Raw genomic sequence first — 14700 nt, 5'->3', positions numbered from 1 at the left:
TTAAAAGTGAGCTGCTTTCATCAGCTCAGAATTTCCCAGTGTGTATGGGCCTTTAATCCTTCATTATTTATTTACAGTTTCTTATATATCGCAGACGATTCCGTAGCATTTTACAATGGTAGACAGTGATAAAACAAACTGGGTAACAACAGACAGACTTGGAGTTAGGAGGGCCCTGCTGCAAGCTTACAATCTATAGCATGTACAGGACACTTATTGGGCATACACATTAAGCGTTTTAGGTGATATCCCGGTATATCAGCTAGACACCGCTCCAGTGTGTAACCAATGTAATGCTTTTTATTTTTTTAACACTGCAGGGGGATGTTGTAGACAGAAAGTTTCAGGTGAGGTCTGGTTCTTTATACAGTGCACACATATTCCGCAGCGCTTTACAGAGAATATTTGAACAGTCACATCAGTCCCTGCCCCAGTGGAGCTTACAATCTATATTTCCTACCACATGTACACATACACAGACATTTTAGGGTTAATTTGTTGGGAGCCAATTAACCTACCAGTATATTTTTGGATTGCGGGAGGAAACCGGAATACCCAAATGAATCCCACGGAAGTACAGGGAGAATATACAAACTCTGCACAGTTAGAACCATGATGGGAATGGAACCCATGACCTTAGTGCTGTGAGACAGTAATGCTAAATATTACACCATCTGTATATCATTGCTGTCCGTACTCCATAGTACAGTAAAGAAGGGTAGACCACCTCTGCACTGGTTGATAGAGAGCATCAGGCACTGGGATCCTGGGCTACACACACTCATTCTTCTCATTCCACTGGGGCTGATTGTTGGAGACTGGGATCATCCTGCAGTCCCTGGGACCATGCACAGCCACCCGTACAGTTCCCCCGCCCCTGCATGGAAACTTTCTCCATGGGATTTGTGCAGAGATAAAGACTTCCCTTTGTGTGTGGATCAGGCTTCAGATAGCTACGACTTAAGGGGTGTACACACGGAGCGATTCTTCTAAGCGATTTTGACTACATAGTCAAAATTTCTTAGAAGGTTAGTAAGGATCTGTCAAGGTTAGACAAATCGCCCTATAAAATCGCTTAGTAAAAAAAGAGTTGCCAGGAAAGAATATTTTGACTAGATCGCTGGCTGTCTAGTCAAAATCGCTGCTATTCACTGCTGAGGGAGATATTCACTAGGCGATCTGCAATGAATACAAACCAAGTATGTTTATTCTAGTATAGTCAAAATCGCCCATAGACAAAATCGCTTAGTCAAAATCGCTGGTGCATTTAGTCAAATCGCTTATTCAAAATCGCTGTTGTATCTAGTCAAATCACTTAGTCAAAATTGCTTAAAGTAGCTCACTAGCAAAAATTGCTCCGTGTGTACACCCCTTTACATGCAGGATGGTCCCATCCTCCCTGGGGACAAGTAGTGTGACACTGCCAGTGTGCGAGAGCTGGGAGTATCTAGGCTGGAGCATATGTAATACTCAGTTAATATACAGACTTTTTAGCATGGATGATCTGGTTGCAGCGCACGTGCTGCAGAGTCCCTAATGGGGCCTACACACAGGGTGACTTCAGACCATTTATTTACTAAGCGATGACTAGATTGCTTAGAAAATGATCCTTCATCGCTTCGTGTGTAGGGGCCATAGCAATGCTGGGCAATTAAGACCCTGCATTCAGGAGGTCTAGTCAGGGCCAGTGTTCTTACCAGAGAACACACCCTGACAGGTCACTCAGCACACAACGCTGTGCAGCGCTGTGTGCTAGCGATCTAGCGTCCCTCAGCAGTCACCCCGTGTATAGACCCCTTAGAAGTGCAATTCCTCCAAAATTGCTATCATTAACGGAGGCCACACATTTTTTGGGGTGCAGCACTGAGGTTGTGTCTTGGGTTGGCTTAACCTCTAAATCTGCCTCTGCCCAGCAATATAACCTTTTGATGGTGTGAAATGAATACTGTTAATGTTTCACACAACATCTAGAACTAAAGCAATATTGAATAGCTCCAATAGATTTATGTATGCTGCCGCAACTTGCAGCAAGTTACATCTTGTATTGTGTTTAGCGCTCTTTGGTGTACAGATTTTGGAAAAGAGCATTTTGCTAAGAGTGACCATGTGTAATAATGTATTAGCCAGACACTGCTTGTGCCCAGGTCTTCAACTAGCTGCCTGTGAGTGCCACATACGTAAAGCCAGGAACCCCATAATTAGCCTTCATGCTACCACAGTTCAAATTAGGAATGCTGATTGACACGACTGACGAGGAACAGTTTAATAACCCATTAATAATAATAATAATAATACTGAGGAGGTGCTGGCTGAGGCTCTATGCACGTCTTGGCTTTGGTTGCTGATCACGGTCCCTCTCCCCTGTTCAGCGTTTTCTACTAATGTAAAATCCCCTGAACCCCAGAATAGCAGCCGGCTGATATGATACGCATGCAGCGAGGCATTTCTCGCTTCCGATCGCTAGTTGCCATCGCACCTGACACGTATCTCGGTGGGAAGCGAGTGATTCATGCGGTGACGCGGGCTCTCCCGGCAGCAGCAGCAGCGCTGTGTGTGAGCAGCACGTCCCGGTCTCTGCCCTCGCTGTGCACGCAGCCAGCGCTCTGTGTCCCACGACTGACTAAGCTGATAAGGGCCGGCAGGCGGGAGAATGCGGGGGATGGGGCGGGTGCTGCAGCTGCTGGGGCTTGTTGCCACAGCTTTAACCGGCTCGTTGCCGGACAGAAATGACCCGCTGCGGCTGTAGAGTACGTAGCCCTGAGGGAGAGAGCTGTATCCACGGCAAGTATTTAAATCCTTTTAATGCAGGCTATAATTTCTCATAGTATCTTCAATTAAATGGTGTAAGATTGTCAACATCCTGTACTGTTTTCTTCCCATTTAATTATTAGAAAAGCCATGATGCATTGCATTATGAATGCGACGCATCCCGCCACTCACCACATGCACATCGCCTTATAATAATGTAATATGCATGAAGAAAGGCTTATGTGGTAAAAGCGGTCCTTTTGGATTATAGGCATACTTGCCTACCTGACCCTCTCCTTCAGGGAGAAAATGCTCTGTTCCTGGCCTTCCCTGGTAATGTGTGATTGCCATCACCTGTGGGGAGCTAGGTAATTGATAAGAAAGGTGTGACCACTCACAGGTGATGGCAATCATACATTACCAGGGAAGGCCAGGAACAGAGCATTTTCTCCCTGAAGGAGAGGGTCAGGTAGGCAAGCATGGAATAACCCCCTAAGTGTAATGATAGGGTCAGGTAGGCAAGTTTGATTATAGGACTTCAGGGTTTATGACCTGGAGTGATATTTGCGGGTGCAGAACATGCCTTGGGGGGTACTGGGAGTGTTCCAATTGCATTTCCACAGAGAAATGCAAAAGAAGCCCATTGGCTTGTATAGGGCAATAGCATCTTATAAGGAGTTGCTCACTGCATCCATGCCACAGAGGTTTTAGGGCGGATGAGGTAAGCAGTGAAATCTGAAAACTGCATTTTCAGAGGTTTGTCAGCACTTTTAACCTTTCTGAATCCCACTTATAGTCTATTGCAGAGATTCTCAAACACAGTCCTCAAGGCACCCTAATGGCCAAGGTTTTAAGCCCATTGGACCACGGATCGTATTCAGAGCTAAAACACATACAATTTGACACTATACATCCAATTTCTCGGACCGATGTGTCCGAATCGGATGAAAAGTGCCCAAATTGCACTAGTGTTTGGCCAACTTAAAGCTCCAGGTTTAACGTCCAGAGCTACTGAATAATTATGCAAATTACCCATGTAATAAACCAGCAGCTAATGCACATTATCTCATAGATTCCAGGTTAAGTGCCTGGAATCTATTTATTTTCTTTTGGGACCCAGTAATTAATGGCAATTACCAGATATAGGTGGCAAGCAGAAAGCAACCCAGTCAGACCCTTGGATACCTATCTGCAGTATGCCTTATACTTTGCATGGGATTAGCTGCTTTACACGTCTAGCCTGTTGCATTTGGACTTGACGTGCAATAAGTTATGGGCACCCATGTCACACACATCCATCATCAAAAGAAGTAGTGGGTGTCTGATAAGCGATATCATTTGCACCTACAGTATTGGGTTACACTGAGTGATATGCCTTATACTCTTTTCAGACATAACACCTGGGATATACATGGGCATGACCTGAGTGTATCAACCCAAGAAATTCCTGGGTCAGTCGGAGATCCCCATTCACACTACATCAAAAATCTGCGGAATTGCTGGACACACCTGCTTTGTTCGGACCGTGCCCTGCAGCAGCCCCACAACAGTCCATCCCTGCCTGTCACAGTCCCCGTCGCTTTGTTACCGCCCCCTGTCACTACTTAAACTGTGGTCGCGCGAGTACTAGATTAGCCACTTAATGCAGATATTTCCTCAGAGCTCCTGATGCTAAGAGAAAAGCCATGTTACTGGAAGTGCATGCTCCGGGGCTTCATGGAATAGCTTATGGCTGATTGTTGTGTGTTTGAGCTCATTGGGGGCAGACTCAATGCATGATTTGAGTGCTCAGTTAGGCCAATACAATCTATGTTTCTCTGCTTTCTATTTTGTCCATAGATTGAGATATATTGAGATGATGGACATGTGTTTTTTGTCTCTTTTTGAATAAGTACATTTAGTGGATTTATGATCACAGCTTTTCAATAAATTAGATGATAATAAAAAGATGTGATCGGAGACATGCATTTCTCTCAGAATTATATTGCCCTCTTTCCTGTATCTTCATTAGCTTAGATGCTGAGCAAGGTGAGCAGGCATGCTAACCATATTTAGGATTCTCTTAGGTGCACAGTTGAGGCTAAACCAGAATACATACCTGATTTATTGAAAGAAATGAAATATTTATGTAGCTTTCAAGTGCAGTCATTGAATCCGGGCGCAGTGGCGTGTGCTTGTAATCCCACATTCTCAGGAAGCTGAGGCTGTGGAGGGCAGGCTGTGTGTCTGCCATAAGCTAGCATCACAAAGGAGCTCGACGTCCCCAGGTTTCCGCAAACAGGAGCAAATCCGGTAAAACCAGTACTGGCGCAGAAGAAGACAGTTTCTTATCAGCTGCGAGATTGCAAAGTAATTAGTCAATGCAGTAGAACCTGATTCATGTTTCAGACCTCAGTGTCCTGCTGTAATGTAAACACGTTCCACTTTATGTATAAATAATGAAATAGCAGTACCCAAGGCCCTCATACAAGTATCATCATTTACAGGTTTAAAATGTTAGTACTTATTACATGCTCTCCCATACAGACAGTACCCTGTTTTCCTGGGTTTTTATTATTCCCAGGATAAATTACACTATTTTAATAAATTTTCAATTTAAATATACATTTATTATCAGAGCTGGACACCTATATCATGTGACATTTCTTATTTATCATGTGTTTTTTCTTATATTTATCTTAGCAATGCAAATCATTGTTCCTAAAATATGTTAAATTAAGTAAAAAGTAGCAAGCTCGTGGTTTGGAATCAGTATTAAATCCCGGCGGTCGGATCGCCCCCCCCCCCCCCTTGCGGGCTCGCTGCGCTCGCCACGCACCGGGCCCGGTGCCTCGCACACTAATTTATTCTCCCTCCGAGGGTGTCGTGGACACCCACGGAGGGAGAAAGTGTTGGGATTTTGAACGCTGGGATCCTGACTGCCGGGATTTACACTGCATCCCCGTGGTTTAGTAGTGCAGATGTTCATTGCAAAATATATCCAAAATAACAAACACTGTCTATAGTTTATCTCCTATATATTTGGCTACATCTGTCACTCAAAGTGGGTGTCTGTGTCTATAACGCTCTGTTCCTGGACTTTCCTCTTAATGTGTGATTGCCTTCATCTGTGCTGAACACCTTTCTGAGAAATTAACCTGTTTAAAACAGGTGATGGCAATCATACATTAAGGGGAAGTCTAGAAACAGAGCATTGTGTCCCTCCTGGAGAGGGTCATGTTGGGAGGTATGTGACAGAGAACCAGCCCAGTGAGCCCACAGACAGTGCCAGACACCCACTGCCTTCCCATGTTGCCCAGCACTGCTACTCCACAGCCACCAGGTGAGCGCCCCCCTCCCGCGATTTGCGGCAAAACCTCCCCCCCGCGCGCCCCCCCCCCTCCCGCGATTCGCGGCAAAAACACCCGCTCCCCCGCGACCCCCCCTACCGCGATTCGCTGCAAAAAGAACCCCCCCACGACCCCTCCCGCAATTCGCGGCATAACCACCACCCCGCGACCCCCCCTCCCGCGAATCGCGGCAAACCCTCCCCCGTGACCCCCCCCCCCCCGATTCGCGGAAAAAACACCCCCCCCGCGACCTCCCTCCCGCGATTCGCGGCAAAAAGAACCCCCCCGCGACCCCCCCTTGCACGATTGGCGGCACCCCCCCTGCGACCCCCCTCCCGCGATTCGCGGCACCCCCCCCCCCCCCGCAATTCGCAGCAGCCCCAGGATTAAATGGCACATGCAAAACACTGACATGGCTATGGTCGACAATGAAAAAGGTTGACATGAGTTTTTGAAGATTTATTTTTAATTTTTTTAATTTTTTCATATTCATTGTCATGTGTCGACATGGACACCAATGAAGTGGCACACTTATGTCAACATTTACATGTGTTGACCTTTCTGTGTTGATTTTTTCTTGTGGCGATTCGCGTCACACCCCCCGCAACCCCCCCTCCCGCGATTCGCTGCACCCCCCGTGACCCCCCACCTCCCGCAATTCGCGGCAACCCCCCACCGGAACCCCTGTGAACCCCGCCCTCCCACGATTCGCGGCACCCACCCCCGCGACCCCCCCTCCCGCAATTCGCGGCACCCCCCCGTGATTCGCTGCAGCTCCAGAATTAAATTGCACATGGAAAACACTGACATGGCTATGGTCGACAATGAAAAAGGTTGACATGAGTTTTTGAAGTTTTTTTGTCATTTTTTTAATATTTTCATATTCATTCTCATGTGTCGACATGGACACCAATGAAGTGCCACACTTATGTCAACATTTACATGTGTTGACCTTTCTGTGTTGATTTTTTTCTTGTGGCGATTCGCGTCACACCCCCCGCAACCCCCCCTCCGGCGATTCGCGGCACCCCGGCACCCCCCCGCGACCCCCCCCCCCCTCCCGCAATTCGCGGCAACCCCCCACCGGAACCCCCATGAACCCCGCTCTCCCACGATTCGCGGCACCCACCCCCCGCAACCCCCCCCCCTCCCGCAAATCGCGGCACCCCCCGCGATTTGCGGCAGCCCCAGGATTAAATGGCACATGCAAAACACTGGCACGGCTATGGTCGACAATGAAAAAGGTTGACATGAGTTTTTGAAGATTTATTTCATTTTTTGAATGTTTTCATATTCATTGTCATGTGTCAACATGGACACCAATGAAGTGGCACACTTATGTCAACATTTACATGTGTTGACCTTTCTGTGTTGATTTTTTCTTGTGGCGATTCACGTCACACCCCCCCGCAACCCCCCCTCCCGCGATTCGCGGCACCCCCCGTGACCCCCCACCTCCCGCAATTTGCAGCAATCCCCCACCGGAACCCCTGTGAACCCCGCCCTCCCGCGATTCGCGGCACCCAACCCCGCGACCCCCCCCCCCCGCAATTTGCGGCACCCCCCGTGATTCGCGGCAGCTCCAGAATTAAATTGCACATGGAAAACACTGACATGGCTATGGTCGACAATGAAAAAGGTTGACATGAGTTTCTGAAGTTTTTTTTTTAATTTTTTGAATATTTTCATATTCATTCTCATGTGTCGACATGGACACCAATGAAGTGCCACACTTATGTCAACATTTACATGTGTTGACATTTCTGTGTTGATTTTTTCTTGTGGCGATTTGCGTCACCCCCCCCCCCCCCCCCCCCCCACAACCCCCACTCCCGCGATTCACGGCACACACACACACACCTCCCCCGCGATTCTCGGCACCCCACCCCGTGACCCCCCCTCCCGTGATTCACGGCACACCCCCGCGACCCCTCCTCCCATGATTCGCCGCAACCCCCGCCCCGTAACCCCCCCTCCCGCGATTCGCGGCACCCACCCCCGCGACCCCCCCTCCCGCAATTCTCGGCACCCCCCCGCGATTCGCGGCAGCTCCAGAATTAAATTGCACATGGAAAACACTGACATGGCTATGGTCGACAATGAAAAAGGTTGACATGAGTTTTTGAAGGTTTTTTTTTTTTCATTTTTTGAATGTTTTCATATTCATTCTCATGTGTCGACATGGACACCAATGAAGTGCCACACTTATGTCAACATTTACATGTGTTGACATTTCTGTGTTGATTTTTTCTTGTGGCGATTCGCGTCACACCCCCCCAACCCCCCCCCCCCCCCGCAACCCCCACTCCCGCGATTCACGGCACACACACACCCCCCTGCGATTCTCGGCACCCCACCCCGTGACCCCCCCTCCCGTGATTCACGGCACACCCCCCGCGACCCCCCCTACCATGATTCGCCGCAACCCCCGCCCCGTAACCCCCCTCCCGAGATTTGCGGCAACCCACCCCGCGACCCCCCTCCCGTGATTCTCTGCAATCCCTCCCCTCCCGCGATTTGCAGCATCCACCCCCCCACAACCCCCCCTCCTGCAATTCGCGGCACCCCCCGCGACCCCCCCTCCAAGAATTCGCGGCACCCTCCGCGACCCCCCCTCCCGCGATTCGCGGACACCTAAGTTGCAATACAGGGCATCTTTCATACAATTCTAACCATATTTCTCATATACAAACGTTCACAAATTAAGGGGGCGCAGCCCCTTACGACGGTGTGAAGAGCGCCCGTAGGGCGCGATGAATCACCTAGTATTAGTAATAATGGGTCATATGTATTGAGCCTTAAAAAGAGATAAACAAGAGGTTGATTAAGAGTGATATATGTCCAGCCAATCAGCTCCTAACTGACATCTGATAGGCTGTGTTTGAAAATGACAGGAGACGATTGGCTGGACGTTTATCACTCTTGATCATCCTCGCATTTAACTTTTTTTTTTTTTTTCATACATTTGGCCCATTGACCTCATACCAGAACTGTGGGGCAGATTTATTAAACCTGGTAAAGGGATGAAGTGGAAGGTGATAATGCAGCAGCAAATCAGCTCCTTACTGTTATTTTTCAAACCTAGTCTGTAACTTGACAGTTAGGAGCTGATTGGCTGGTGTGTTATCACCTTCCATTTTTTTACTTCACCAGGCCTATTAAATCTGCTCCTGTATTTCATGTTGGAATACTTTATTAAGTACACTGGCCCTGACCATGGCAATTAACTGGATTTATTGAGAATGCTGGATATTAATCGTCCAGCGATAGTGACATGCAGGCAATCTAGCGAGAGTGCTTTGAAAATTCCCCTAAATCGCTAGGTGTAGGCCCCATAACTGAAAATTGACGGCATCTCATACTAAGTACACGAACGCTTGATCGAATTCAGGAAAAAGGTTTCATTATTTAGGAAATAGTTATTATATACATTTTATAAAAAGAGGATGTTTTTCCCTCATGGTGGTGAAGACAAAGAATTGTTGTGAATTAAAAGGTCTACGGTGTCTGTAGAGACAGTAAATAGGGTGACACCAAAATGTCAGCATGCACAAAGTCGACATTGAAAAAAAGCTGTAAATGCAGAAGGTCGACAATTATTTGGTGTCTGGGTCGACACCTGAGCACGTGGACCCCCAATTATACCCTGTTTACATTGCAGTCGGGTCACACCTGGATTTTGTACCTGGCTCGAACCCAGTTGTGACCCGACCTCAACCCCTTTACACTTCCGTCACTACCCGCATAATGCCAGGTGGGTGACATCACCAGAGGCGGGTAATGAGCCCAGGGCCGGTGCAAGGCACCGGAGCGCCCCAGGCGAGTCGGGGTGGGGGCGCCCCGGTGCCGGGGGAGGGAGGGGGGGTGGTACCTGTGTAAAAAAAATTGCTGCCCCGGCGTCCCTGCAGTGCTGGGGCGGTCAGGGGTGTCCGTGCCGTAGGGGTACCTGCGGCGCCGTCATGTGTATAAAGCTGGCTGCGGCCGGCGGGGTCCCTGTAGTGAATAGCAAATAACTAGCGCTTCCCGCGCTGCCGCGCGCATAGCGCTAGTTATTTGCTATTCACTACAGGGACCCCTCCGGCCGCAGCCAGCTTTATACACATGACGGCACCGCAGGTACCCCTACGGCACGGACACCCCTGACCGCCCCAGCACTGCAAGGACGCCGGGGCAGCAATTTTTTTACACAGTTCGCTGGGGGTGAGGGCGAACTGCCGCCCTCCAGGTGCCGGCGCCCTAGGCAAATGCCTAGAGCTGCCTAGTGGTGGCGCCGGCCCTGAATGAGCCATCAGTTAAGAGGTGAGATCATCTCCCATGTGTACATGTCCAGGGTTGCATCAACCCAGGTTACCTGTTTACACTGTGCCACAAGCCAGGCTGAATTCGTGTTCAACCTTCTTGGCTACCCAGGTTGAAATACCTGGTCTCTCGACCCGGGTAATTTCAGCCAGGACTGTTTACACTGCACATTATCCTGGGTTGCTATGTGTTCATGTGCAGTAATCCGGGATATTTATGGCAGTGTAAAGGCCCATACACACTGGGCGATTTTGAGCTGCGCAAACTTGGTGTTTTGAGCGGCTTTGAGCTCAAAGCTGCCCAGTGTGTACGGCCTGGCAGTGAGCGGTGATGCGTGCAACCGCATCATCACCGGAAAAGCCATTCATCTGCTTGGATTACCTTTTGTGGATGGCTTTGCATAGCACTGCGCAATGCAAAGCCATCCGCTGACAGCGCCGGGCAGGGAAAAAGCCACTCAGTGTGTATGCACTGAGCAGCTTTCCTCCCAGCGATGACAGCGGTCATAGCTGTCCAAACACACTGGGCAAAATCACCCAGTGTGTGGGGACCTTGAAAGTGGTATTAGTGTAGCATTATTGCAACTTCAAAACTGTGAAAATGATCTCTTTATGTGCTACCCCTCTCCATAAAAAACACCCATGTCACGCCAGAGACAAGAGCTGCTGCTCAGCACGGAACTAGCATTTGCCATCTTTCACTAGCTGGATGAGCCAAGCAATGGGAACCTTGAAACCTCCTCTCCAAACAGGCAGCGGAATAAAGCAGGTCAACAGCCGCCTGCACAGACGTTTCTAAAACAGCCCCACCCCTTGCTCCCCCCCCCACAGTCCAACAAGTGCTGCTCTAGATGTCAATATGCATGCAAGCAATTCGAGGTCATTCAAGGAACAAATCTGCCACAAGTCATTTTATTCATGAAAACAAACTTCATCTGTATCCAGGCAAAGGCCGTTTTTTTAAAGGTGAAAATGCATTTACTTTTCTATATGGGGAAATAAATGATGAATTTACTATACATATAAACAATAATAAAAGACGAAAAATAAGACGCATAGGAAATAAGATCAAATATATTGGTTAAAATGGGTTTGATTGCTGGTAAATGAAAACAGACAGTGACGTCTTTCAACCAGACGTTATTCTTATTGATTCGCAAGGCTGCGAATTCGCAGCCTTGCAAATCCACTAAACCCCGCCGGCGGATGCCGTGCCACCTGCCCCCGCCCCCCCCACTCACAGCTTGTGCTTGCACGCACTGGCTGCGATTGGACGTTTAACTTAAACATCCATTCGCAGGCTGCGTGGGACGACCCACATCACTTGATGGTCTGTGACCATCGAATGATGTGGAACGTGCACGCATATCTAAGTGGCTCTCAGGTCACTTAGATTTGCATGCACCCTCGGGAGGAAGTGAACGGGCAGCTGACATCATGGACCAGAATATCCCTCCTAGAGTATGCACTTTTGCATATGCCATACTATATTATATAGTTACTTGCCCTGACCGCTGAGCTGTCATGGTCACTGTCATGCAAAATGCACAAAAATGATCTCTTTTCATTTAAACGCTCTGAGCTCTCCTAGTACAGCTATGCTAGCAATATTAGCCCAATGAGCTGATATATTGTATACTCCGTTGAGCATCATCAAAATATGTGATAATCAGTTCAGTTCTTTCCCCTTTGCTTATAAAACACATTGGGATACTGTGTGCATACTCAAAATTAAATCAGTGATCCCTATGCTTCCAGAGATCTCCATGTTGATGCATGAGAGTAACATCACAAGACCATAAATACCCATGTGTAAAATCCCACAGTGCAGAATACGGAGACTAGTAGAAGAACCTGCCATTTGCAGTCACCTCAGTCTGCCCTGCTCTCTCACCCACCCCATGTGCTTGCTATCTGACCCACCCCTCTACTCCACTGTCTCCATTCCGCTACCACCCCACCCCTATAGACTGAGGTTTTTTGTTAGCAGTGATTGTGTTGGCATAGTGGATAGCATTTATTTACCAATACCGCTGCTCACCTCTGCACCTCTTTTCAAAGCTTTTTGGGAGTTTTTGAGGGTGGTTATCACAAAATCAAAGCAGCAGGAATCTCCGCTCCCTTCTGTGTTCCCTCCTGCCCAGCCGCATACCGCATAGGTTTCTATGGAGGATGCTGCCCAGTGTGCCAATATGGGGCAGCATCACAGTGGGTCCCTGGGCTACCACCTTTCTGAGATTGTGGTAGACTATGGACTGCAATGCTTGCAGGGCAATGCGGTCTGCAGGGGGTCATGTGTGTGTAAATGGGCCCCTAACAGGGAAAAGTAAGTGACTATTCATTGGAAAGTTTAAGAATGCTCCCTGGGGCCCATTTATCATGTAATATTTGCAGCTAATTCCCCCTAAACACCCTTTTTAAATATTATGTATAATTGGAATGTATGTAGGAGGGACTGCATCCCTGCTGCTCCCTTCGCGGACGCATCTTCCAAAGGTTTCTATGGGAGGTGCAATGCTGCCTGTTGTATCAACATCGGGCAGCATCACAGTGGTTTCCTGAGCTGGTGGTATCCCATTGTAACCTATGGAACACACTGCCAGTAGTGCAGTGTGGTCAGCGCTGACTGCATGCGCAAACCACCTGGTGTAGCAGAGGGACGTAGCCCTTGTACCTGCTCCCGCAGAGTAATACATTCACCCAAATGGATCGCATATTGCAATGCGATACTGGGTGGTAAATGCCGCCCATTGCATATGCGATCAAATAATAAATGGGCCCCCTTGTATTTTAGTCATTGCTTTTTAAGCAGAAACCTATATTTTGGGGCAACATCTAATCAGCAGTTGTTACATTCTTATTTGAAATAGGTGTAAACCTCATAATATGCAGCTTATAAGGCCATTAATACCATCTAATTGTTATAAAAATAAACTAATATATGAAATAAGTTTGTAAATATGTGCAAGTGATAAGAAATGGCAAAAATCGCTTTTGAATCAATCACAAGACCACTAAAATGCTATAAAGAAGGGGAAAGCTGGCGTGGTGGCCTCCGGATGTGAGTCTGTGTGGGGGTGACATTGCCCCAGCCCAGCCATACGGGTGACCCCATTCCTAGCCCTATATGAGCTAGCTTGTGCTGATGCCATGTTATACAGCTTGGAACGCCGCGCATTGCTGCTTATAACAAGGCTATATAGAGGATGATATACAGTACGGAGCCTATCATGCTTTGGGGGACTCGTGTTTGAGCAGGGAACAGGTACGAATCAACCGTGCAATTTGTATAAAAAGCAGCTCCTACTGGACTTCCCCGTATCAGGCTGCGGCATCGATTTTCCCCAGGCTGTGTCCGGGGGAAGAGCCATGTAATGGGCAGGAAGAAACGTGGCGGAGGTGGTTATGAGCCTCAGGCTTTGCTCCGTATGAGAGGGTTAACGGGAGCGGAGCGCTCATGTACAGAACAGGGAGAGGTGTTGGAAGCTTAGCTGCCTGCAGCTCTAGTGAGGACTCTGAGGCCATAGACAGTGGAAACTGGCGCCCCGCCAGGCTGGAGAGGGAGGAGAGGACACGGAGGAGGGACGCGCTGCCAGCAGAGCGGAGAGAGGGAGAGACACGCACGGAATGCGCTGCCAGAGCTGCTGCTACACAGTCTAGATAGGCTGGCACCAGCCCACAGACACTTCTAAAGGACAGGGAAGCAAAATAGCCTCATTGTAGAGACTGCCACGGGAAACATAAGGTTAAAGAGATAACTGGTAAGCCAGAGACCGCACAGAGGAACAGCCAGACTCATGTAGGTTACGCGACAGTCACCCACATGTTAATGCGAGCGAGTCAGCCGCCTCTTCCGTAAGCAGCAGTCAGACGCCTGCAGAGGGACAGTCAGAAATAGAAAGATATGCGAGCACAGGAAGAGAGACTGAGTGACAGGTACCGAGAGACAGATACTGAGTACAGCGTAGGAGTGCCGTGCCTAACGTTATGTCTTGGTTAACTTACATTTATTGCGGGGATGACACCAAGGTTGAATGTGTCTCCTTTAAAGGTGTCATATTTTATATATAATGTAGCCCATACATATATTAGTTATTGCAAACAATCATTCGATTTCGACCACATCTACTTGATAAATCAAATGATTATATGTACATTTTAGAGACGATGCGATGCACAGCTGGGCCCGCCGTCAAATGTTGCGTCCATAGTATGTGCTGCACATAGTATCTATCGAATTGCAGCATCAATCGCATGTGGTTTTGCAATCTGCAGGTGGGGGGGGGGGGGGGGGGGGGGCTTTCGGTAGCATTGGGTTTAGGGAG

At 48.4% G+C, this 14700-nt stretch overlaps 1 protein-coding gene across 5 annotated transcripts in view; it reads left to right on the top strand.

The window, feature by feature from the left end:
• Positions 1-14700, top strand: part of BCOR (BCL6 corepressor) — a 162090-nt gene that overhangs the window by 94420 nt on the left and 52970 nt on the right. The window contains exon 1 of one of the 5 annotated variants that reach the window (XM_083172624.1): positions 2595-2781. The exons of the other annotated variants lie outside the window; for them this stretch is intronic. The gene's annotated coding sequence lies outside the window, so the exon portion shown is untranslated. Of the gene's footprint in view, positions 1-2594; positions 2782-14700 lie in introns of those variants that run through there. 5 annotated transcript variants of the gene reach the window in all.

The sequence above is a fragment of the Crinia signifera genome, chromosome 2, assembly GCF_055691185.1.
Source record: "Crinia signifera chromosome 2, ASM5569118v1, whole genome shotgun sequence".
Classification (NCBI taxonomy): domain Eukaryota; kingdom Metazoa; phylum Chordata; class Amphibia; order Anura; family Myobatrachidae; genus Crinia; species Crinia signifera.
This window is presented reverse-complemented; position numbering and strand designations above follow the sequence as displayed.